This window comes from Podarcis pityusensis, assembly GCF_964106645.2.
Source record: "Podarcis pityusensis genome assembly, chromosome: 2".
Lineage (NCBI taxonomy): Eukaryota > Metazoa > Chordata > Lepidosauria > Squamata > Lacertidae > Podarcis > Podarcis pityusensis.
Genome location: NC_138029.1, coordinates 62294324 through 62320919, shown reverse-complemented (window position 1 = coordinate 62320919; position 26596 = coordinate 62294324). Strand labels below are relative to the sequence as shown.

The 26596-nt window shown below is 41.7% G+C and overlaps 1 protein-coding gene and 1 long non-coding RNA gene across 5 annotated transcripts in view; one reads left to right on the top strand and one right to left on the bottom strand.

Annotated features, from left to right (window-relative positions):
• CNOT6 (CCR4-NOT transcription complex subunit 6) overlaps window positions 1-14593 on the bottom strand; it is a 41203-nt gene extending 26610 nt beyond the window's left edge. The window contains exons 1-2 of one of the 3 annotated variants that reach the window (XM_080996046.1): window positions 14439-14582; window positions 5794-5922 (exon numbers count right to left, since the gene is read on the bottom strand). The gene's annotated coding sequence lies outside the window, so the exon portion shown is untranslated. Of the gene's footprint in view, window positions 1-5793; window positions 5923-14278; window positions 14302-14438 lie in introns of those variants that run through there. The other 2 variants (XM_080996045.1, XM_080996044.1) reach the window with 2 other exon arrangements.
• Window positions 14594-14765: 172 nt separating this feature from the next.
• LOC308471773 lies at window positions 14766-24457 on the top strand. 2 transcript variants are annotated; one of them, XR_013983148.1, is made up of 3 exons: window positions 14766-15141; window positions 15258-16028; window positions 24250-24457. It is a non-coding gene; the product is annotated as an uncharacterized lncRNA (long non-coding RNA). The 2 variants fall into 2 exon arrangements; XR_013983149.1 differs by lacking the exon at window positions 14766-15141 and having other exon boundaries at window positions 15148-16028.
• The last annotated feature ends 2139 nt before the right edge of the window (window positions 24458-26596 follow it).

The following is a 26596-nucleotide window of genomic DNA, read 5'->3' as shown; positions in this document are numbered from 1 at the left end:
TACAGAACTGGAAAATCTGTCAGGTTGCTAAATATCTTCTCTAGCCATTTCAGCACTTGAGATGAAAGGACCAAGTCACTATCTTCTCTCCTGTTGAGCCCACCAAGAAGTCACTCCTACTTGCCTCTCTCTTTCTGGAGAAGCAACTCAAGAGAAAGGCATTGAGCATATACATTCTAGAGGCGTTTCTGAGAACACTTGAACAACTTTTAAAAATATTTTCAAAAACAGTCATTCAAAAACAGGTCTACTGCTTCCAAAATATGTTGCCCGAGGCTGGCTCACTATGCTTTATGGTTAGGGCAACAGCTGGGTAATTTTCATCAGAAGGGCACACATGGTATTTACCATTCCACATGAAGAAGAAAAAACAACAACAGGTTACTAATCTGAGATTAGGGTCAAGTGGATCCAAATTAAGTTTTTGTTTTTTTAAAAAAGCTTTACAATTACCAAACGTGGTGTTACAAGTATGAAATAATTATACAACTATTGTTTGTAAGTATAGAGGTACAACTATCCAGGGATTATTTATTTAATTGGTTTATTTTATTTATATCCCACCCTTCCTTCAAAAGGATCAATGGGGTTGTCATTAGGATCGAGAATGAATCTGAATGTTAATTCCTAAGGGATCTTGCAGATTCCTAATATCTTACTGCTATGTTTGTTCATTCAACTCAAAAACATACAAAGATATGAATAAAGTAACTAAACGGCAAGAAAGTACCTACAGTGTTTTATGTTGATGCAGCAATGTGCTAATTAGTGTTTTCATAATGGCTGGAGTTATTTGAATATGACTAGGATCTAACTGACCCCAGAGTTTTTTTAATGAAACTGTCAAATGTGTAGGAGGGTTATTAACAATTTTCTTACATCATTCATGATACATACATAGCATATATTAATCTTCACAAGGCATTAGCACCTTTGTTTCATACAATCTGAAAACCAGTCTGATAAGTTTCCATATGCTGATGTAACCTTTATTTAATTACCCTAAAATATCTATTAAAAGATTAAGATGAACACTGACTGCTCCTTGCTAATTAATTTTTACTTATATATTTTTACTTTACCCCATAACCAAAGTTTTGCTTTCCCCACTAACATTTTATTAATGGATTAGATTTTTAGAAATGTTTCTGCTAAAAACAGGTACTGAAGACATTTCACTACTGCAATAAGGTTCTGAGCAACAGTTCATATTTCTGTATTTCAGAGACAGCTTTTTTCTCATTTTTTTCTGTTTAATGTAAAATGGTTCCTTTATAGAAGAGGAATATTTGTTGTGCACTGTCAGAATAAGAATATACAACTATCTCATTAATAATCACTTTGGAGTCAGAAAGCAGCAGAAAATGGATAGCTAACAACGCAAATGTGAAATATCTTCTGTTTTTCTGTTGTTGTTCTTAATGTACTTTTACACTAGAAAAGTATTTTCACATACCACACTTTTAAATGGAAACATAAAAAAACTGATCACATCATAGAAATAGAAGTGAACTACTGAATTGTTTTGCCAGGAAAACAGCTCTGACAAGAGTGAACTCTGATTGACTTTTCCCTTAATTTACCTTAACACAGGTACAGTGGTACCTCATTTTACGAACTTAATCCGTTACGGAAGTCTGTTCTTAAACCAAGGCGCGCTTTCCTTAATGAGGCCTCCCGCCGCCAGTGCCCTTCCACCATTCAGCTTCTGTCCTTAGACTGAGCTAAAGTTCACAAACTGGGACACTACTTCTGGTTTTGCGGAGTTCGTAAACTGAACAGTTCATAAACCGGGCTGCTCTTAAACCAAGGTACCACTGTATTACCAACCTCGGATTTCAGCTCATAATTTAAACCATTTTAATTCAGAATTCATCAAACATCTTGCTACATCTTTCCTAGAGCATTGTATTTTTAGATGGGCAAGCAATCACAAAAACCTTTAACAATATGCTATTACTATTTGATGGATAATATTAGCCATTACCTAAAAAGGCAATTTCCTAGTGACACAAGCCCCCAAAGACTTGCTTCTATAATAGTAATTACCTTTTGAAAACTCCATCCTTAACTAGACTTCATACAAACTTGTCACTCATGAAAATACGTTCACCTCCGGTTAAATATCCTTTGGGATATGTGGACGGCAAAACCGGAAGTATTTTTCCAGGTTTCGTCGTGTATGCATGCGCAGAAGCGCTCTATGTGCAGCATGCATGCGCAGAAGCGGTAAACCGCACCACGCGCATGCGCAGAAGCAGCACCTCCTCTGGATACGCACACCTCGGGATCTGACCGGAGCTCTGGAACAGATTCCGCGCGCAACTGGAGGTACCACTGTATCAAAATTAAGGTACACGGCCTAGAAACCTGAGTGTTAGTACCACACAGTCCAAACTGTAGTATTTTGGCATTCAACAGGTAAGATTCGGGACATGGAATTCACCTCATAATGAAGGCCAGCCCAGGGCAAGAGAAGGCAAGATACAGGAGATGGAATGTGGACCTCTTAAAACGCTATTGCCCTTTCACACATTTCAATTGGGCCTAGACTGAAAAACCTCCCTCTCGTTATAGTAGCTAGGAACATGTATGCAATTTGCATTCCAAAGTAAAGCCATTGCCAATCTGATGCCCTCCAGATGCTTTGGACTACACTGGAAAGTTTCAGAGATACTTGTGAGCCACTTCATTACCAGTAGCTCTAGCCACACAACCACTGGGGCTCGATGACGGACATAGCATTTGCATGTTACACTGAGAGATAGATATACCCATTTCTGCAGGCATCTTACACTGTGCTGGATTTGGATAATTTTCCTACAAAGAAGCAGGCTTTTGTGCAATTTGTGCAGACGCCATTCCGGTTAAATCAATCAGTAATCCATACATGGATACACGTTATCTGGGTGAGGGTCACATAGTTTAAGATTAATTTTATAAATGCAGCGCCAAAATACCACACAATACTGGCATTATTAGAAAGCTCCCTAAAACAGAAGCAAGCAAAAATTTAACAAAACTGATGCAAGCGGTTAAAAAAAAAAAGATGAAAAGGAAATATAGACCATTCTGATTGATTTAACTGGAATGGAGTCTGACAGGCTGTAATCCATTGCTTCACTGAGTTGTAAGCATGTGCACTTGTGCCTAAGACTGCAACCGATTTGGTACATAGCAAAATCTTAACACACAACCATTTTTTAAAGACTTTACTGTTCAATTTACCATACATGTTTACTGCTAGAATACACTACTAAGAATTAAAGATTAAGCAATGTGATAGTCAGTGCAATATGAGTAAGAAAATTTCTTTGTGCCTTTTTTCAAGTTTAGGCATCTCTTTTGGTAGTTCCCACAGTTCTCTCACTCTGTCCCATTCCAATAGGGGTTGGAACAGCATCGCCCAGTTCAGATGCAGGTTTTGCCTAATACAAGCAAAATTAAATTAGTAGGTAAAGTGACATAACTGTTGTATGCCCCTCCCTTGGGAGCTGAATAATGCTGAAAATCTATCTATGAATGTACAATGAAGCTCTATTTTCCATTTATTCAGCCCCAGGAGCTAGGGAAAACCAAAGAGAAAGGAGTGCATTTCAGACTTCACTTTTGGCTTTTAAATTCCCCACTAGCTACTAAAACAGAAGTAGTGACAGCCATTTCACACAGCCTATAAACCAATGTTCTGTGACAGGAAAGTGGGTTGAACTAGATACTTGCTATCCTGTGGGAGCAGGCAAGGCAACAGAGAAAAAATTTCCTTGTTCTTTGTTCACCAAACATTATAAGCCTGTATGCAACCTGCAAGTGTGATTAAAAAGGACTAATGTATTTCAACCAATTCTCCTTAAGACAATAGGGACATTTATAAATAAGGTTATATGCATAAAAACAAGTTGTGTGTATAAAAAATGCAATACCTGTCATTTTTGTAGATTGGAACTTTACAGGCACTATAGAGGACTGGTCTATTAATTGGGCAGGTAGCCAGAATTTATCTTTTAATTGATAGGTAGTCAAGAAAGCTCATTTCCTGGCTAAAAGCAATCCCTTTTCTCCATTTATTTCATTTCTTAATCTATTGGGTGGCTATAGACAATCATTTACAAAATGTAAGGAACGTTCAGAGAAAGTTGGCGACCAGTAAACTTTACATCGCCACTGGCCCCCATTTCTTGCAGACCAAGTGTGAAGTAAGCTTCACTTTATCATGACTATATGTCATGGATGGCCAATTCCTGTCATAGCTGAATACTCAAAGCAGGCGTCTAGTGAACAACTTCTGCAATCTGCTGATCTTTAAAACTTTGGGTTATTAATGAAGAGAATTTTTAATCCTGAGATCTCTCAAACACAATAAAATTGTCTGTTTATTTACCTGCCTTATTTACCTGCCTGCATTTGCATGGCAATAGTTTTAATTTCTGCATTAGAAAAAACAATTGCTGTTTGTCTGTTCTAGACATGACAGGTTGTTTTACAAGTTTTTGCTGCTATCATACTCTGCCCCTCATAGCTTTTTTCCTCAAAGGAAAAAAAATCAGAAGATGCAAGTTCTGACTGTAAATAAATTTTACTACTAAAAAAAAAAAGAAAGTCTGGTCTTTCAAGGAGTCCTGTGGCACCATAAGGACTAAACTTTTTTGTAGCATGACTGCAGCCCTATGCATGGTTTCCTGGAAGTAAGCTTCACTGAACTTATTGGTGCTTACTTCTGACTGCACAGGTTTAAAACTTCCTAAACAAAGTGAACTTTACTAAAAGGTCTTCAGTCATCTGAATGAACTCATTAGTGTTTAGTTATAAATGCAAGCAGTACTTCAAATAAGTGCTAACGTTTAAATTACTAAGATGAAGTAGAAATCCCAATTTTTTAAAAAATATTTGAAAGCCTTGTTACCACCTCATTCATTTGCCAGAGCGAAAAGGAACTGTCTTGTCACCCTGGCACTCCAGAGGATGATGTCATCACTTCTTCTCTAACCCCATCTCCCCACCCTTCTGCTGCCCTGCTCCCCCCTCCAATAAATCACTGTTTGTGTGAACCAAGAATCCAGAATTCAGCCCTGCCAGACCATGTTTCTGAAGAAAAATCCTTTCAACTCAAGGAATAAATATGCTTGTAAAGAACTCACAGTATTTTTTTAAAAGATCTTTTGGATAAAAATATTGAATCAGCAGAAGTCACATTTTAGATTACAGTGTTCAAAATTCCACGTTGTAGCCACAGACTACTATATAATCTAACCAAAACAAGCATATGCAATAAAGCCAGCCTTGCAAGTGCAAGTTCATTCAAAACAGCTCAGCAAACCTCCAACTACCATCAGTTTAGAAAAATAGGTGTCAACTGATTGGGACAGACATGCCTAATGCTTAATATCCATTAGGTTTTCATGGATTCCCAGGTGCTCCTACAAAGTACCCCTCTTATTTGTTTCTTTCTATGAACTGTAAGAGTCAAAAGCTCCCTGCAAAAACAAAATCTCACATGACACCAATACTGGAAAACCTATCAATTCAACACTTAGTCCAGAACGAATGCTATTAAGTATGTTTTGCATAATTACCATATTTTAACTTATACTGGAACTGAATAAGAAAGAAGAGCATCTGGATATATGCATATTCATCATTCTTGTTAATTTGCAAAAACCTAGCATCTCAATGGCTATTGTACACTTATTAAGTATAGTGTGGTGCATTACATCAAACAAGCAAGAGTTTCCCCCTTGAAGTCTAATTCCCTATCAGTTGACTATTTTAAGGCTGCTAAATTTACACAATATTTACCGGTAAGAATGTGCCAGGAAAATAAGGAAATTTCACGCTGCTCTGGATTTTGTACTCCCTGCCATCAGATTTGCAGTACTCCCAGTCAAATCCACATTGGAAGCCACATATGGCTGACCACTAGGAGAGCTGCAAAACAGATTAAGAAAAAGAAGAGGAAATCCAGTTAGGCTAACGTTCCTATTTTTGGTAAAAGGAATTGTAGCAAATAAGCCAAAAACTGGAAGACTTAAAAGCTTATTTGCATTGTTTTAACTTATCAAGACAGAAAATCTGTAACACCTGCTATTGACACCCCCTAAAGCACTTGACAGTACTTCAATATTTTGGTGAAGCAAGTTAGGCTTGGTCTTGTTGTTTTTTAAAGGGATGCAAGGAAGACACTCAAGTACCTGAAAGTCAAGGTCACTGCCTCCCACATTTTCAAACTGTGAAAGATGAAGCTCTATGCAGAGCTAGTTCCAAAAGAAGCAAAACACACTATGGCTGGTGCAAAGTTCTTCATTTTTTTGGTCTCATTTTCAGTTATTTAATCAGATACAAAGTAGAGTTCAATGTAATGAACTCTACAATCCAACTACTTAACACACACTGACATTGCATCTCCAAGGAGAAGGATGCATTAGTGATAAAAGATAACCACAGCACAGGCTTAGGCCTTAGCAGTCAGTGGATACAGCACAAATGAAGTGGTTCATAGAAATGTGAAAAAGGCAACAGGATTAATGAGCGGGACGCAGGCAAGCGGGATAGGAAAGGGAGAAGTCCAAGATGGTCCATGAGTGGAAAAGACAGATCTGAAACAATGGCAAAATAAGTAAGAAAGAGCCGGTGGCTTCAATAAGAAATGTGAAGTTCCTTTTCTGTCATTTTCAGGTTGACAACTTGCTAGGACAATGAAAAGGAAGGGAACAGGGATTTTATGGGTGGAAGACTAATTTACAGTAACAAGCATAAGTTTGAAGCTAAAGCTAAGACAAAACACAATACAATAAGAAAGGTAATGGGACAAAGTTTGGATTTTTATGGATCAGTCATGACCTATCACTGCTATCACATCTGCAGCATATTGCAGGGTTCAACTGAATTCCCTTACCTTCTTATTCATCCAAACATAAAACATTCTGTTCAGATCTTTCAGACTGCTTTCCTTTGAAATCATTAATTGAAACCCATCCTTCTTAAAAATGAAGAAACTGAACAATATTCCAAAAGAAGAATCATCACTGCTTTACAGCTGAATACTGCCCTAGTCATACTGAAACGAACACTGCAAAAACTGTGTTTCCTTCCTTTTAGGCTGCATTATCATCATCCTGGGATTGCCCATCTCAAAGGCTTTTTCCTCCTTAACTGTTTTTAGTTGATGACCTTCTGTGTAATAATACTGGGAAATAAGCATGTTACTAGCTACTCATGCTGGCACTGCATATTCCCTCCCTGGTCTGAAAATTGTAATGCATAAGCAGAAATGAACTCTCTTCCAAGCAGGACATTATGGGAAATTGTAACTGTAAGGATGCATGGTTATCTGAGGGAAATTGCCAGAGTAAGACACTGCTGTTCGCTTTTTTAATATGAGTATTCACTCAAAATGCATAGGGAATGAATCTTAAATCTGCATTCCCTATGAACTCAGAACCATCTTAACTTTGAAAGAAAAAACTGTAGCAAGCTATAAGCAGTATCCAATGAATACTACTCAACAGTGAAAACATTTCGAACATGAGCCTCATGGGTAAACTACTATGTTACTCATCCAAATTACAAGTAAGCAAAGAGACATTAATCCCCACCCCATACTGTGAAAGGTATCATTGCACAGAGTAAGATACGGATTTTAATTCAATGGTACACACTTTTATCACAAGCATGCACAATATGGGTCGTGTTCAGCCTGTCTATCACAGTAGAGCACTACAACATACTGTTCATTCTTCCAACCATAATTTATCTAAATGTAGTTTAAGCCCCAAACAATGGGGGGGGGATATTACTTCTAGTATTTAGTATACACAGTAGATCTAGACAGGAAGGAATATGCATGAACATTTGTATGTACTCTATACAAAAAATCAAGAACTTAGCATCATTTAGCTTAATAGTCTAAACAGCTAGATGTTTTTCATTGTAATTATGCTACCAGAAGCCCTTGGACCTAATTTTACTTCCTCTTTAGCTTTGGTTTCTTACATATTTGGAAGTGTCAATTTACAACACACTTTTATGAAAGTATCCTGTAACAGCCTCTTCACATGAGGAATGTAACTTTAATTTTCAAAGTCCATGTTGGCATATCATACATGCCATAATAAAGACATTGCAATTTTTCTGCAGATATTATGACAATACAATATAGATTACCTAAATAATGTGCTACTTACCTGGGGAATATAGAAACTGTGCAAGTTGGGTAAACAGCTGACAGCCCAACACACTTGCCTATTAACCCCTTTCTCACTGCTCAGGTCACTATTTACCTACAAATGGCAGCCACCACAGTGCTGTGCTGCTTTCCTACCTTGTGGAAATGCAGCCAAGTACAATGGCTGCTTCTGCATGCTCTTGTCCCCTCAGAGCACATGTAAGCTCAGACTTACAGCTTCTATAGTGATGGAACCCTACAAGGACCACTATGCATATTTTAGGTCAAAGATTAGGGGGTGGAGGATTTCAACAACTTTAAGAGCTGACCACTATAACTGGAAAACCACTTTGCACAGAAGGAAATCCCCCTCACTAATACCAACAGACTGTTAATCTTCACAGTCTGCTACAGAAGATTGCAGTAAAATAGCAGAGGGTTCCCATCCTGCACACTACCTTCCAGCCCTTTGTGATTGTATAGCCTGGACAAATCCAAGATGCATACAAAGCCTTTCAGTTATTAGCTTTGTGTGGTCATGATTTATTCTGGTCTGAATGAGTTAAAGGCTCTCTCCTTTTCAGAGACATTCACATAACTTAGGATCTTTTATCTTCTGCCTTGTCAACTGTTGGTTTGATGCCATGAATTATACAGAACTTTGCACTTAGCCATTTACTAAGGGGCAAATAATTCCTATGCTGCATAAGAATAGGAAGGCTCAATTTTCACCCTGTTACAGATAACACCTGCATGACCTTACACTATATTGATCCTGCATCCCTTACTACCCTAACAAACAGAGAAAACACTCAACGAAAGAATCACAGAACTCCATCTTCTATTTCAGTTTTTTAGCTCAAATACTTGAATGCAACTGTATTGATTAGTACAAAGATCATAACATTCTGACATGGTTCTTGTTTTAACCCTCACATTTTAGGGGAAGCTTATAGGAATCTGATTTTCAATGCACAACACAGTGTGCCCAAAAATTATGAAACAGGACATGTTTTTACAAAACTAGCATGCTACTTCTAAAACAGAGGTTATGTTTAGACAGGTCAGTGTCTATCAGTTAATTCTTAGAGACACCATCAGTTCTCAGATACCCCACCAGTGGTCCTTTTTTGGGAATAAAACATGAGATGTGATGTATCAAGGCTATACTTCACAAATTCATTTTTAAACTACAGACTTTGGGGGAAAATTAATGCTGCTTAGCAATCAGTTTAAACTATATGTGCACTGACAACAGGTTTGTCTAACACACAGGCTACTCAGCTTTAAGGGTAACTACATGTAAAAACTACATAAGAAAGGAGTTTGTATGTTAAGTGAAATTTTATGGACTAATTAAGATGTGAAAAATATTAAAAAGACCTTACTGCTAATGAGCATTTGAAGTATTTCTCTTAGCACCACACCTCAGTGTGAAGTAGGTAACAGGGTTCCATGAAGTATTTTAGGTAGAGATTAGAATGTTGCCACAAGTGAAAAATGACATGTTTAAATGTTAACACACATATGCACATCTCAAATGCTTCAGGGTTAACTAGTTTCATAGCCTTGTAAGATAAATTGCTAGTTACCAAATACGGTAAACCTAGTATAGCCTTGTTTTTAACTCATTGCCCAGTTGTCATATGTGATAAGGAATTTATCACAGGGGAGTGAATGAACTGCCCAAAAGAGAGAACCTGTTTGCTCCCTCCTTCCCCCATTCCATGCAGCAGCTCATTGCATTTCTATAGTGGGTGGGGAGGAGAGTAAGCCCCCTCCTTCCTTGTCTAGGACATGAAGCGCTTCATCCTTCCTCTGGCAGACCACTGCATTTCAATATTTGGTGTGTAGGAGGTGAAGCTTCCTCCCCTGCATCCAGCACAGAAACCAAGAAAGCTGGTGGTGGAAGGAAGAAGTAATGCTTCCTGCTGCACTTCTGCAAGACACATTAACAATCAAATCTCCCACACCTTTATTGTAGAAACACAGCACACTGGCAGCAAAGGGACAAAGCAATCCCCAGCATGCCTCAGTTCTATACTGGATGCATGGGAAGTGAAGCACAATGCTGCATGTCCTACATGTTATCACAGCGGGCTAGCAGCAGATGGATTCTGAGCATCCAAAGGGTGGGCTTTTGTGTTTTATGTACATGCTGGTGGCAAAGTGACAGGGCAATCTGTGACAATGCCACAAGCCTACTAAGCATCTATGCATGGGAGATGTGGCCCCTTCCTGCATGTGTGGCATAGTAACCATGCAGGATAGCTGTAGAGGCATGGATCACTTCATCCCAGTACTTAGTCCACTTCACCTCTTCCTGCACACTCATCATAGAAACCAAGCATGAACGCAGAGGAGGTAGTGCGCTCACTTCTAGCTTGCAATATGTTTCACTAGCCTGCTTTTAAGTCATAAGAAGGACTGGCAAAGAAGGGAAGGAGTGCTCCATTCATGTTCCACTGTCCCTTGTACAAGTTTTTTAAAGGCTTGTAATTTTTGGTAGCTAATCCATATACGCTTTTGCCACCTTAGCCAAATACCAATGTTCAAATGCCATACATGGAAGAATCTCCACTCCCCAGCCCCACTCATGCCTAACATTTACACAGTTGATGCAACTCTTGCCTACAAGCAGAGTTCAATGGAGATATGCATTATATGTACAATTTGAATGTCTGCATAGGGTTATACAGAAATTAAGATGCAAGTTATTTAACTAATCTGCATCTAAATTCCATACCAAAACAGCCAGATTTAATGTACCATACCCAAAGAACAGGATTTTGGTGGACCATTTTTCTATCAAAAGAATGCAACTTCTTTCTTAAAATAAAGCTGTCATACACTGGGTGGGTTTTTAAAACTAATTTGAGAAATGCATGGGCTAGCATTACAACATACTTACTAAAAATACACCTTATTAATCCACACAAGCCAATATGTACATCTAAAGATATACATTACCAAAAATAATTACCTGCCCATGCAGTACTGTGGTTTCATTTATGTTTATATTTAAGTTCTTCCTTAATTACTCAAACACAAATAGCCTGAACTTGTCAAGACTACACTTAGGATTTCATTACAAAATGACACAGGACAATCTCCCTTATAAAGAAAAATGAACTGATCCAAGTGCTTCAAGTGAAAAGTGAATAAAGCATTAATCCATATGTGAATGGTTCTATTTCAGCAATACTGTGAATAAACCCCCAGAGAAGACTTCATTCCTAGCAGCACACTCCAGAGTCCAGATGAACCAGCAGGAAGAACACAGGGTGGATAATTCTGTAAAATTACCCCAGTGGAAATGTTGACAAATCCCCAATTACGAGACCTGCTCTAGGATGAAAAGAAATGCAAGAGACAATACAATTACCAGTCAACACTTGCCAACCTTCACATTCATACCAAATAATTACCACAAATATTCCTTAATCCTTTTGAATTTTAAGTCTCTGTTACCAATATGGTAAAATCCAGATAAGAAAATAACCCTGAGACATACCAGACACTGTAGAAATCCCCAACTGCTTATACAGCACAATTCAAAAATCTCTGCAGGAAACCTCAACAACATAATCATATAAATGTTAGATCTTTACTATTATAGAATATGAGAATAATGGAATTTCCATTATCTATCTTAAGTTATAGTGAAAATTTATGAGGTTTTCCTAAAAATCCTTGTCTTTTACTACAGATATTTAAAAGGCTTAACGCAAAACAAAAACTCACCTTAAATAAATTTTAAAACCTCCCAGATCATTCAACTAGTAAAAGATGGTTAGCCAAAACAGGTGCTGTTACATTTTTTAATTATTGTTTTATTTTTTACTTTTGGGTTATGTCCCTTCACCAATACAAAAGTAAAATTCAACATAAAAATCTACCACTAAAAACACAGAACTCACAAGCAACCTGTACATAAAAATATCTTTCCTACCATATATTTTGGATCAAATTGACAATTGTATACTACCCCTTAGAATCTCACCCTTATAAGGAACAGCCTGCTGAAGTTTTGCTTTCTTAGCGGCCTAAAACAGCACTTCATTAGATACTCCATCTACACAAAAACATATAGAACAAATTTGCTGTTGTAGGTAACCCCAAGAGAACTTCCTGACAGTAAGAGCTGTTCGACAGTGGAATTTGCTGCCAAGGAGTGTGGTGGAGTCTCCTTCTTTGGAGGTCTTTAAGCAGAGGCTTGACAACCATATGTCAGGAGTGCTCTGATGGTGTTCCTGCTTGGCAGGGGGTTGGACTTGATGGCCCTTGTGGTCTCTTCCAACTCTATGATTCTATGATTCTATGCATTCTAATCCTGTTTACCCCTACAGTGGTACCTCGGTTTACCTTTCCGGAAGTCTGTTCTTAAACCGAATCCGTTCTTAAACCGAAGTGTGCTTTCGCTAATGAGGCCTCCCACCGTTGGTGCCCTTCCACCATTCAGCTTCTGTTCGTAAACCAAGGTAAAGTTTGCAAACCAGAATACTACTTCCGGTTTCGCAGAGTTCGTAAACCAAATAGTTCATAAACAGGACTGTTCGTAAACTGAGGTACCACGGTACATGTGTGTGTTCTACAGACTGAGGCCCAGCCAAGCTACCTGCATATAAACAGTATTCCTGCCCCCAGCTCATTACATTGGACAGCACAGCTGTCAATCATTCCTGCTAAAGCTCTTTCCTTTCTATTTCAGACACAGGCTGTCTATTGTGGCCTTCTTATTGCAAGCTAGCCCTTTCAGATACAAGGGTAATGTAACCAAGCTTAAATTTATCCTGAAGTGCAAGTTTTGTTCCCAAGAACCAGGCTTATTTATCCACGGCAAATACGGACCTATAGTTTTTAAATTTACACCTGCCTGTTCTATTTAAATTAATTTTAAGAGGTTGTTGAGGTGTGGAGAAGAAAAACAGCTGTGCAATGCAAGCTTTCCTTTCTTCCTGCTTATTTCCAGAAGTGTTTACACTTTCAGTTTTTATTAAACCAGCTTCCCCCCCACTACACCTGTACTTTTATCTTAGTTGCTTTTAAGTGCAAAAATAAAAATAAAAATAGCAGTTTGGTGCATTTGTATAGAGCCACGCCAACCCCACAAACCAGAATCCTAACACACTTATTAGACACTTCAAGCAAATGAGCCCTGCCCCCCCCTTACCCCCACACTACTCCCACCACCCCACAGCTCTTGTCAACAGGCACTGAGCACGTCACTTCCTCCAGAACCTTCCCACAGCTCCCAGGAAGGCTCAGCCGCCCCTTCCAAGTGCAAAACACCAACCCCCGTCTCTACTTTCCCAGACCAAAAACTTTTTTCTCCTCGGGAGAACTCCTCCTCCCTGCCAACCCCAACAGGGCTCCTTTTGTTTCCTGAAGAGCAATAATGCCCTCCAAATCAACTGTGCCAGCTCCAAAGCACCACCACACACGCCAGTAATTTTTGTTTTGTTTTGTTTCAAAACACCGCCGCCACCACTCACTCTCCACCACCTTCAGCGCAATAGGCCGCTCGCCTCACCCGCCTCGTACACAGTTTTATTTGCTACCCCGGCGCCCCCCCCCCCCGTACAACACGCTCCCTTCAAAAGCCCTCGCCCAACCACCACCACCCACCCGCCCCGTCCTCGTCCAGCCATGCATTTCACGCACTCCGGAGGCGCAGGGCCCGGAGACCCCGCTTCGTATCTCGCGACGTATTTACCTCGCCCGTCTCCCTCCGCGCCCCTTCCCCGAAGAGGAGCCGCGTTCCCCTTCCCCTCCCCGGCTGGATTATTATAAAAATAGTAACACCGACAAACCACCCCCCAAACCTCACAGGACCCCAACACAACCCCCGCTCCCCCTCTCTGGTCAGCAGCCCCCCCCCCGTTAACCTTGTCAACACGACCCACCCCCGACAAACCGACCCACAAACATCTCCTCGACCCCCCACCCACCCACCCCGGAAAGTCAGCCATCTCTCTCCGCGTCCCACAGGACCTCGAATGCGCCGCCGCCGCCGCTCTCCGCGCCTCCCACCAAAATAATCCTTCGGTCCCCCCCCCCCCGCGCGCCCCCATTTTGATTACCCGGGGCACTTCTAACCGCCCCCCTCCCGTCAGAAACCTGCTTTCCTCAGGCCGCGGTCGCCGCTGCCGCCACCCCCGCCCCACAGATTCATTCGACGGGGTGGGGGGGCGGTTGAGGAAGAGCCGCCTCGACCCCCGCTCCCTCTTCCTCCTCCTCGCCGCCGCCTTTTCCGTCGGCGCGGCCGCCGCCCCCGTACCTGTAGCTGCAGCATCCCCGTCTCTGCGCTGCCTCTGCCTGGCTCTTTGTTTCCTGCCGCGGGCCGGACGGGAGAACGGGCTCCCCCCGCCTCCTCCTTCTCCTCCTCCTTCTCTTCCTCCTCCGCCTCCTTCTCACACTCATTGAAAGCAAACAAGCATCATGGCGGCGGCGGCAGCAGCGGCAGCAACGACGGCAGAGGCAGCGCTTAGGCCCGGCCCACATCGCCTCGGCTCACAGGCTCCGGGCGCCGAGGCCGCCCCCTCCTCCCGCCGCCAGGACGCGCGATTGGGTGGCGGGCGCTGGGCGGGCGGTGCTCCGCTGGCCCGGCCGAGGAGCGAGCGCAGGCGGAGAGGGGCGGCCGGGCGCCGCTGCGCCTTCCCGGGGCGCCCAGTCCGCGCGCGGCGGGAGGCAGCTCCACTGGACCCACTTACCTCGGAGGAAACGGGGAGCAGGGCAGTTGGAGGAGGGCTAGGCCTCGACCCTGCGGCGGGGCAGAGTTAGGCGCGCCTCAGGCCGGCATCCGTCGGGGTTTCGCCCGCCCAGCTTGTGCCTGGGACCCGGCTGCAAGAAGTGCACTTTCTCGGAAGGAAGTCGCTGGGACTTGCCTCGGAGTAGGAGCGGCCTGCAAAACCGTCCATGGGAGGGAGCGTTGCTGAAGTTGGGGGGGGGGTTGCGCGCAGTCAGGCTCGGGGTACCCGGAGGTAGGAAGGGGTCGAAGTGGAGTGAATGGCGGGAGGGTTGAAGGGCAAAAGCGAAGGGGCTCGGGATGCCTGCCACCTTCTGGGCAAGGATTAACAGCGCCGTCTTAATTTTGCAGTGTGTGCATGCGAGCGATTGGGGCATTAACGACGTGCAGCCAGTATCGGTTTGATTATGATTATCCCGCCACTGCGGACCCATCTGTTGAATTCCTGCTCCAAAGGCGCGCAGGTCAGCCCTCCGTGGTGAGAAGGAGAAAAGCGGTAACCTCCTGTTTGGAATTCCAGGGTGGCAGCCAAAAGATGATGCTATCATAAATTGGTTGGACTCAACGGTGCTACCTGATTCTGTTGTTCTGGTTGTGTTGATGCGGTAAAAAGTTGACGGCTTGTAAAAACAAACCCAAAATTGAGGCCTTTACTTCATATTGGTTAATAAATACTAACTTCTTCCCCCTGGTTCTCAGTTCTTATATTGAAAGGTTGATCTTTATCTCTGAAGATTACCATTCAAAAGGGTTGTTGAGAAGATACTTGCCCTTGTTTAAAATGTCTCACATGGCAATCCTAACCAAGCCTTAAATTTAGGAAACACATTGCTGGTGGGGGAGCTATGAGGCTGAGGCTGCTAGTTTCACCCCTGTCATTGTTCTGCTCTCCCTCCACAACTTGGAAGGTGATTTTCTGAAGCTGAGAGTCTCCTGTACTCTATGTTTACTTTTTTCAGGGTGAAATCCTGATAGCTGCAATCTTTGTTGGACCTCACAGTGTTAACAAATTCTTCACTGGGCTACCAGGAAGAGAAAACATGATGCATAGATGAAGGGCTGCTAACAAAAGTGAACAAGACAGAAACAAAGAAAAAGCCTAAATGAAATACCACACTCATGGTAAATAAATGTGCAAAAAACCCACATTCAATTGCTTTAAAAGTAGTGTAAGAAATTTATGATACAGGCAAAAATGAATTTTTCCATACCTCATTTTGAGAAGTTGCTGGAACAGACTGCAGTCATCTTAGGTTATTTGATAGTTTCACTTTCTCATCTTTTCAGTAGGGATAAATTGGACCTCTGACAATTTGAGTAAACGGTAACTTTGAAAAAAAATTTTTTTAAGGGAAATGGAATCAAAGAACAGCTGATCTTAACCGTTGAAAATATGGTACATTGGAATATTAAGTGGCTCAAGTTTGCTTTTTAAAAAAGTTTAATAACTATTTCAAAAAGCTGCTGGGTCCACAACAATCCCATTAGTACAAGATCGTTAATTATTGGTAAGATATGCGTAGGATCTGACTAACGTGAAATACTTTGTTAATGGGCTTTGGTGTAAACTGGAGAGGGAAATTGAGGGAGTGGATTGGTTTGGGTAAGGTTGCAGAAAACAGGAATTTGGTATAGATTATTTGTTGAAGATCTGAAAGAAGGAATTAATCAAGTTGAGTGGTAGGGGTATCTGGGTGGTGAGTGCAAGGTTTGAAGGTCTCTGCATGGTTTGAGGAGTGGCACTAATGGGAAAAATACTACAGTGGTACCTCGGGTTACATACGCTTCAGGTTACAGACTCCGCTAACCCAGAAATAGTACCTCGGGTTAAGAACTTTGCTTCAGGATGAGAACAGAAATCGCACGGTGGCAGTGGGAGGCCACGTTAGCTAAAGTGGTGCTTCAGGTTAAGAACAGTTTCAGGTTAAGAACAGACCTCCAGAACGAATTAAGTTCTTAACCCGAGGTACCACTGTATTTGGTTAAGATACAAGGTAGGGATTTCGAAGTATAGGAACTCTTGGAGAGTGTGAGGTCATATATAGTAGAGTTATCAGAGGACAAGCTCTGAACAGTTTTATTGGGAGCAGATGGGATTCCCCAATGCTGAGTGACCAACCCCAGAAACTTTAACATATTCTTCACACCATCCCGATTAGGATATTTTAAAGTTAGAATCAGTTACTTGACTGGTGAAATATAAAAATTAACATTATAATACAGAAGAGAGAAGTTTGATGTTAATAGTCATTGCATGTTCAGTTATTCATTTAGCTGAGCTATTTTAAAGCCAAACACATGACATATGAAATCAATTATTAACAATTTAATTGTTGTAAATGTTCAGGGATTAGTCTTAAAAGACATGAACATTATTCAAAGCAGAACAGCTATAGAAGAAGAAATGGAAATATTTTGGAAAAGAAGTTCAGATTTTACTGTGGATTGGAATACCATTTGGAATGTGGATCATGCTAGCTTGTAGAATGTTATTTCATAAGCTAGTTATTGGGATCTATCCCAAATGGTATTCAGTCCCCAGTTAAAAAGATAATTTTTTAAAGTATTTCCGAGCAGCTCACTTACTTTTGTTTACATATGGGACTCAGCCATTTTAGCGAAACCTTTTTGAACTCCTTGATGCATAAAACAAATTCATTATTATCAGAGCTTCCGGTGACTTTATTCTTTACATTTTCCAAGGAAATAGTTGTACATAGAGGGCTCAGCATGAATCTGCAATCCCACAAATAGGTTTATTTAACATCTTACAGGTTATACATTTTATTCAGTTTGGAAAGTGGTTTTACTTCAATAAAGCATTCCCTAGCTGGAACCCTGTGCGTTAAGAAGCAGCACAAAGGCATGTTGGGGATGGTGTGTGTTGCAGATAGTGTAATGCAAGCATGCCAAGTATACCTTTGCTCATTCATACACTTGAATTTGTTTTGCTGCATATAGCTGTCATCAATACCCTAAGAAGGCATTTTGAGCAGATGGTTAGTGACAGGATTAGCTTTCTCGTCTGGATGTTTAATGGGATCTAAGAATGTAATGTGAGGTTCTTTCATTTAGTATGTCTTACCCAGCAACTGTACCGTGTTAAGTTTGATCATGTTGCTCAATATTATGCATCTACTCCCCCCCCCCCCATCCCAATGTATCACTCTAAATGTTAACCTGGAAAAAAATGAACATTTTACCGAAAAATTTATCTAACCTCAGAATGTCGCTCCAGTCACAACAATACACTTCAAAACTGTAGGTTTTTTTAAAAATGTAGTTCTAAGCACAATTACAAGGGAGTAATTCCTGTTGAATTCAGTAAAGTACACTTCCAGTTAAACATGCTTAGACTTGTCCTGCACTTGTAATAGAACTTGAAAACAGTGTTTATTGGGATATGAAAATTCAGAGATTCTATAGTAAAAGTTGTTGTCAGCTACAGAATACAAGGAAGATAATCATTGGACCCTCCCACCAGGATTAGAGCCAAAACAAGGCCGCTAAGAAGCAAGAGGGAGGCGTCTGCATGAAAGATTGCTTGTCAGTAAAAAGAAAACAGGAACAGGGTCGTGGTGACAGCGTGAAGAAATTAGTTGCCCTATTTGTGTCCCTTTCAACTTCCAGTATGCGGTACTGTAGAAGGGCTGTTCCGGGACCCAGAACAGGAGCACCTGTCTTATTCTTTCTAATGGTAAACTCTGTTGGTCAAGCATCTGTTCTTAAGCAAAACAGGGTATTATAAAAATACAGTAGTGGTTCTACATACCTGAGGGTCTCCTTCAGTACACAGAAATATTAACAGAGAAGGTATGAGATTAACCCCCCCCCCCGCAAGTTAGCCTGAGAAGGACAGCTTCCAGGATTTATGGACTGTTGAAGGCAACAGCATATAGGAAAATATTCTAAGTCAGCTCACCCCATTATCTATAAATGGAGCTTCTGGGTTCTTCTATTTATTTCATAAAATGTGTACACTACCTAATTATAACCTGCTCTAATGTGTGTGTGTTTTTTAATATGTGAATAAAACATTTAAATTATCAATAAAAAAAACAGCTCTGTAAATCATTCAAAATATAAAATAAACAGTAAACTTAAAGAGACACTTCTTTCCTGAGATGAAAGTGATTCTATGGATGACTTGCAGAAATCCAGAATTTTAGCATAGCTGTGATGGGCCAGAAGCATGAGCAGCCAGAAACATGCAGAGAAGATGCAAGTATGTTCATGGAGCACAAAGCTTCTTCCTGCATTTGAATGCTGGATTTAGATTGGGAGGAAGTCTAAGAAAATAATTTAAGTAGATTGACCTTTCCAAGTCTACCCCGAGGTACAGTACAGTGGTACCTTGGGTTACAGACACTTCAGGTTACATGATTTTGGTTGCGCACCACGCCAAACCTGGAAGTACCGGAACAGGTTACTTCCAAGTTTTGGCGCTCGCGCATGCGCAGAATCACAAAAATCATGCTTTGCGCAGAAGCGCCAAATTGCGACCCACACATGTGCAGATGCAGCACTGCGGGTTGAACGTGCCTCCCACACAGATCACGTTCGCAACCCGAGGTTCCACTGTACATTTTATCAGGAAGATTTTTGGCTGAAAATCCAAATCAACCTCAGCCCCACATCTAACCTACACTGTTAACAGAATAAACTATAGGAATGTTGTAAATTTATCCCTGTCGCAGCCACAGGCCCCTCAACCTACAATATGCTCTAGAACAGGGGTGTCTTAACTGGTCGACCGCGATCGACAGGTCGATCCCCAGATGACCTTGGTCAATTGCAGGATCCTTTCTGCTCGCATTGTTTAGAATCATGTCTCTGCCCCCATCTGTCTTTCCCTGCGTCACGTTTAATGGGTGTTCCTTTGTTGTCTGCTGTAGCGCTGCGTTCCCCTGTTCGCAACTGTGTTTTTAGTGAGCGATTTATTGCAGTTCTTCACACTTACTGTCCAAAAAACCTCAACAACTTTGATTTTCTACCCTAAAAAAAGAAAGCTCAACAACTTTGAGCTGCGCCCCTAAAAAAAGCTTAGCAACTCTGAACCCCACCCCCAAAATGGGTAGATCACTGCCCGTCCCCCGGAAGTAGATCACAGTCTCTTGGGAGTTGGATGTCCCTGCTCTAGATTATTGCTTAATCGGGAGCTCTTGCTTCTTTGGATAAGCAACCCCTAATTTAACTATTAGTTAAGCAGAATATAGTTGGTTTCAGCAATGATTAACTGAATGAAAATGATACTATTCTGCAGTGACTGACTAAGCCTTTTAGCCTGATTCCTAAAAGTGTTTTAGGCGTCTTTCATCACACCTAAATCAGTGGTGTCCCGTGGGTGAGTGTGTTTTAAAGAAATGAGCAGTAACTGCAGGCTGCTACAATGGGGTTGGCACAGAAATGTTGCCTTATGATTCTGGCTCAGGAAACACTCTTGGATGTGGTGCTGGGCAGAATCAAAGAAAGTCTAGATTTCATGGCATCATCTGAGCCACAGTTGTGTCCTGCTTATTGTATTCTGTTCTGCTATAGGTGTGTTTCTGCCTATTGGCTCGCTGATAAAGTTAATAGTCCTTTTCAGGGACTCAACCTTAAAATATCTTCCATTAACTGAACATGTATTGCTGGATTTTTATAGCTGTTTAAGCTGGCAGCTTCAATGCAGCCATGCAGAACTGTAAAAACATTTCAAGCAGACTTTCCGAGACAACATGGTTTTACTAAAGGCTACAGAGTAATGACTGTAAAAATAAAAGGAGTTGAGTATCTCTTGTTCCAGAAGGAAAAGGCAAAAGCCAATTCTATAAATCAGAGTTTCATCATAAATTCAGCAATCCTTGTTGTAGCAGGGATGGATCCTTTTTGCTTCTTCCCCACTGTGGCCGGGCTAAGGATTTCTACAGTAGGTCTTATCGCTTAATGCATCAAGCAGCACCACTTTACAAGACCTAATTATATCAGCTGCCTATTTGGGCAGCATGGCAAATCTTTCAGCCAGCTACTGTAGTTGTGCCTTTAATGTGCAAGCATTAGCACAATGATTGGGAATGTTTTCTGGGTGGAGGCACATGCTACCATGATAGACAGCTTTTGGGGACTGCATTCCAGAGCCACACACAGACACACATCCTTAACACATACAACATACACACACAAAAACTATTAGCCATGGAAACAAAGGCATATGTTTAAGTCTTAGTAACTCCACTTGAATTTTACATTCCATTTTCCCTATAAACATTTTAAAAAAATGAAGTTCATTTAAACAACAGCACTCCTACACCCATTATTGGCCTGACTATTCAAAAGGTAAGAAGAGCTCAGTAATCCTAGCAGAGGAATGCAGATAACATCAATGCACAGCTGAACTGCAGGCCCTGCCTGACAGCTATTCAAAGCCTCAAACTTCAAAATACAATACCCTCCCAAAAATGACATGCATGCAAATACAAAATGCAGGGGCTCTCTTTTATGCACATTTGGAAGGATCAGATGTCTGTCTCCCTTCTGAGACATTTCCCCCTCTACTTTTATCTTGCAGCAGATCCTTGCAGAGAAAGGAGCTGCAGTTGCACAATATGCACAGCATCAATGTCGTTTCCCACTCAGCTGCTCACTGCAGAACAGCTGATAGGTAGGAGGGGATCCCAAGGGCCTCATGAAATGGCCAGGGGTTTCCCACCCCAGTCTTAGCAGGTGACTGCTTACAGGTGATTTTGTTTGCTTGTTGTGGTCTGGCCAGTTGTCAATCAGTGCTGAATGCTGGCTATCTTACCAATATCATATTCTTATTCCATGGCCATAATAGGCAACTCAAATTCTTGAGGTTTATTTTAGAACAGTAAGTAGCAACTCTGGGTCACTTCTGACAATTGAGAATGTACTCCAGGTGGAGAGGGGCTTAAAAGTGATAAGAAGGAGGACGGTGGTTGTTCCCTGTCATCTGTAGCTGTTGCCCACCCTATTTTACTGACTTTGGGGAGGATCCACTGTCCCCATTTTGAAGGAAAGAAAAGGAGCTACAAAGACTATGTTGAGAGCACTGTGGTATGCATGGGCCATGAAGTTCTCTACGGGTTGCTAAATCCAGACCTTTGAAAGTAAAGCACTGACACCTTGAATTGGAAAGCAGACAGTCACCCAATGTACTTGAGGCTAAAACTGGAAGTGAATGTTCCCTGTGGTTCATAAGAAATTAAGAAGAGCCTGCTGCATCTTACCAAAGTCCCTTCTAGTTCAGCATCCTGCGCTCACAATGGCCAACCAGATAGCAGGACTTGAACACAAGAACATGCACCCTACTTGTGATTCCCAGTAACTGGCATTTAGAGGTCTACTGCCTCTGATTATCAGTAGGACACAACCATCATGACTAGTAGCCACTAACATGCCATTTTATTACAGGGAAGTGTCTCGTTCCTTCTTGGACGGTAAGCCGCCAAATTCTGCCTTTGCAGAACACATTTCAGGGTGTACTGTAATTAAATGGGAAGTTACTAAGGCAGTGACAGGCCATGTATTTCTTGCACAGGAGGGGCTACAGTTAGCCTTCCAGCAGCCAGAGTTTAAAAAGGCACTCCTAGCCAATGCTGAGTTCTGTTCATTAAGCAGTAGAGCAGGTGTGGGGAACCTTTGGTCCTCCAGATGTTACTGAACTACAATTCCCATCAGGCCTAGCAAACACAGCCAATGACCAGGGATCAAGAGAGTTGTAGTTCAGCAACATCTGGAGGGCCAAAGGTTCCCCAAATATGCAGTAAAGTAAAGCAGGGTCAAAAACCACTCCCAGCCTAGAGATCTCCTTCCAGGGGAGCAGCACAATTAAGTCTCACTCTCCTAACTTTTGGGTCCTGATTTACCGTCAACATCTCTGTCATGTCTAGATTAAGCTTCAGTTTCCTTCTTGCTAGGCTACTTAAACTGAATCACCTATTTCTGCATTGTGCTTATTATACAACACTCTGTGTCTACACTTGGATTGCAGCTTATAGTGTATAAAATAAATTGCTTGTGGGTGGTAGATGGTAACCTATTCCTCAGTAAAATCATTTCCCCCCAGGGCTTTTCCACATCTTGTGCCACACCATGTTTTTAGCCAGAATCCTTCGATATCCTGACTTCTAATTATTATTATTATTTAATCTACTTAGTGCACAGAAATGTGGGACAGGTGCTTTGAAAAACTTGGACACCAGAATACAAATAAGGCATCCTCATTTTTATTAAATGTGGAAAGCAAACTTCCTGATTTCAGAAGTGGATGCCATAATGTGTTTTAAAGTTCTATGTACCGTGGTACCTCAGGTTAAGAACTTAATTCGTTCCGGAGGTCCGTTCTTAACCTGAAACTGTTCTTAACCTGAAGCACCACTTTAGCTAATGGGGCCTCCTGCCGCCACACAATTTCTATTCTCATCCTGAAGCAAAGTTCTTAACCTGAGGTACTATTTCTGGGTTAGCTAAGTCTGTAACCTGAAGCGTCTGTAACCCAAGGTACCACTGTATAGGGTGTATTTTCCCCCCAGTGGTTATGACCATGATGGCTGAAACACAACAAACAATAAACAAACAGCATTGGATGCATGATTTTCAAGTGACTGAACACTGATTCGGAACATCTAGTACTGCCAGTACCGTTGCATTTCATACCACCACTGTGGTATGAGATTGCTTTGCGGAAAAGAACCCTCAAGGTAGACAGAGTGGGTCATATAAATATGCAGCACTTAGAGTACATCAGTAGCTAAAGCGCTAGAGGTGTTGGGGCAGATCTGCTTCAGGAGCCATCCTATTCTCATTTACCTGGGGGGAAGCACCATTGCACTCAGTGGCATTTAGTTCTACATGCTTAGAATTGTGCACCAAAGTGCTCTGAAGCTTATTCCATCAGAGGTGTCTTTTATGGTATGTTTCCAGTCAGCGCCGTTTCTGATTCAAGAGGACTGCTCCTTAATTTAAACAAACTCTCACTAAATATGCACTTGACACTTCTTTCCTGCCTCTCAAGTGCAGGTTTTGTAGGCCTGTCGATCCAGCAGTTACTCAGTAACGTTCAAAATTGTATGGAACAGTTTTTAAAACAACAACAACATTTTACAAATGCATATTATTCATCATCCTTCATTTGGAAAAATATTGCCCTGAACACATTAATTAAAAATCACAGCATTATTGCTAAATACAATACTGAAAAATGGTTACATGTCAGCTCTCATCTATTGAAATCAATTTGTAGTAACAAAAGCAGAGTTGGGAAATCGTTTGATGGTTGTGACATTTCTGCTCCCCTGTTTATTTCCATTTCTTGATAGAGTGTTCTCTCTCTCTCTTCTTGCAGGTTAGAAATCACATAACACCACTCAAACATCAGAACCATTTCTGCCTATTTGTATGGCATTTTTAGGACTGGAAAGTTCTTTGTCTGTCCCTCAGTATAATTAGCAGGGCCTGATTTCTGCTCAAAAAGATCCTTTTGCCTTTCGTTGTGCGCAACTGTCTTATTAGAGTCACCTTGGCTTTCCATATTAAAGTTGTCATGTAAAACACTGAATGTTCAGCATCCCCTCTATTTCCGAGGTTTTGAGAAAGATGAGCGAGCGTCCTCATCTTAGTCCACACAGCACTGACCTTGGACCAGAAGGTGGTGTCAGCAGGCTTGGAGGAACCTCAAAGTTTGCAGAAATAATAATGAAAAGAAACTATATGGGGGAAAACATAAAGTGAGACTCCCGAAACAGCCCAGTGAGGACTGAGTATGCCCTGGCTACAGAGTGTTGACTGCTTGGGGAACTGGGTGGGAGATGGAACGCAAGGGAGTATCATGCGAGAGGGCACGGCTGGCTGGAACCCAAAACGGAGCACTCCATCTTGCAACATTTTGTCGTAGATCCCCCTTTTAAAAAATTAGTTATTTTGTTCAGTCCACAGGGAAATAAATCTGAGTCTGAGCTGCTATACGTCTTTCTTAGCTGTAACATAGCGCTGGCAGGTTGCATCTCAGTCCTAACCCTGTCATTCTGTGGCACATTACATTATCTGTGTTCACAGATCCGCTTGTTCTGTTATGCGAAATGGTAAGAATAATTTGGAAATGACATGGCAGCTTAATTCAGGTAACCAAGTAAGATCTATGTTTCCTCCTGCTGACAGTAAGCAGATATACACTAATTAAAGGGCCAGTATCAGAGAAGCATCTTAAAAAGCAGAGACATCACCTTGCCAACAAAGGTCCGTATAGTTAAAGCTATGGCTTTCCCAGTAGTGATGTATGGAAGTGAGAGCTGGACCATAAAGAAGGCTGATCGCCGAAGAATTGATGCTTTTGAATTATGGTGCTTGAGGAGACTCTTGAGAGTCCCATGGACTGCAAGAAGATCAAACCTATCCATTCTGAAGGAAATCAGCCCTGAGTGCTCACTGGAAAGACAGATCGTGAAGCTGAGGCTCCAATACTTTGGCCACCTCATGAGAAGAGAAGACTCCCTGGAAAAGACCCTGATGTTGGGAAAGATGGAGGGCACAAGGAGAAGGGGACGGCAGAGGACGAGATGGTTGGACAGTGTTCTTGAAGCTACCAGCATGAGTTTGACCAAACTGTGGGAGGCAGTGGAAAACAGGAGTGCCTGGCGTGCTCTGGTCCATGGGGTCACGAAGAGTCGGACACGACTAAACGACTAAACAACAACAAAAATCAGAGAAGCCTCTTTAAAATGAAGCTAGGGTGGGGGGCAGGAATCTTTGCTGACTGAACTAAATGAAACTTACCATACTTTTGAGTATGCATATTTAAGATCCTGCAAGTATTGCAGGAGTGTTGTGAGGCACATAGTGTTATATTTAGTGTCATGTGGAAATCCCATTTTAGTTCCACTTCCAGCTAATTTCAGAAGAACTTTGGCCCTAGTGGGGGGGGGGGGAATCCCCAAAACATTCTTTAGCTAGCGTACCACAGTATGAAATTATATGTAGTTTTCAAATAAGTAATTACATTCTATCTGATTTGGTTTTGGTCTCATAACAAATTATTTACTCTGAAATCTTTAGCAATCCACAGTGAATCCACATGTCTGAATCTTCGCTATACCCAGCAGATTAGTCTGGGATGGTTGCATCAGGCCCATGAAGGGGGAGCATCCAGGTTCCCTTGCCCCAGGCCTCAGAAGGCTAAGGTGGCTGAGGGCCCCACTAGGACTTGCGCTGCCTTGCCAAGAACAAGACTCTGGTCCTGGGCCTCAGATAAGCTCTGCAGGGGCCTGGGTTGCAAGGACAGTTCTTCTATACTAGGGACGTCCAACTCCCAAGAGATAGCAATCTACTCACAGAATAAAAAACTGGCAGTGTTTCAGGTCAAAGCAAAGTTGTTGAGCTTTTTTCAGGAAGGACAATCCTTTTTTTGGAGGGTTTGGGTCAAACTTGTTGAGCATTTTTAAGAGAGGGAAGTCCCATTTTGGGGGGGTTCCAGACAAACATGTTGCGCTTTTTTTAGGGAGGGGAAAGGGGGAAAGTTCCTCACCAAAAGATCGCCAAGGAAACAATCTACCTCACAGCGAAAACTCCGTCTTATGCCACCGAAAAGGAAGAGGAGCCTGTGGTCAACCAAGGTCTGCCAGAACCTCCCGGGATCGACCTGCCAGACATCCCTGTTCTATACAAATAATTTAGAAATAGCTTATACTGCCTGCGTT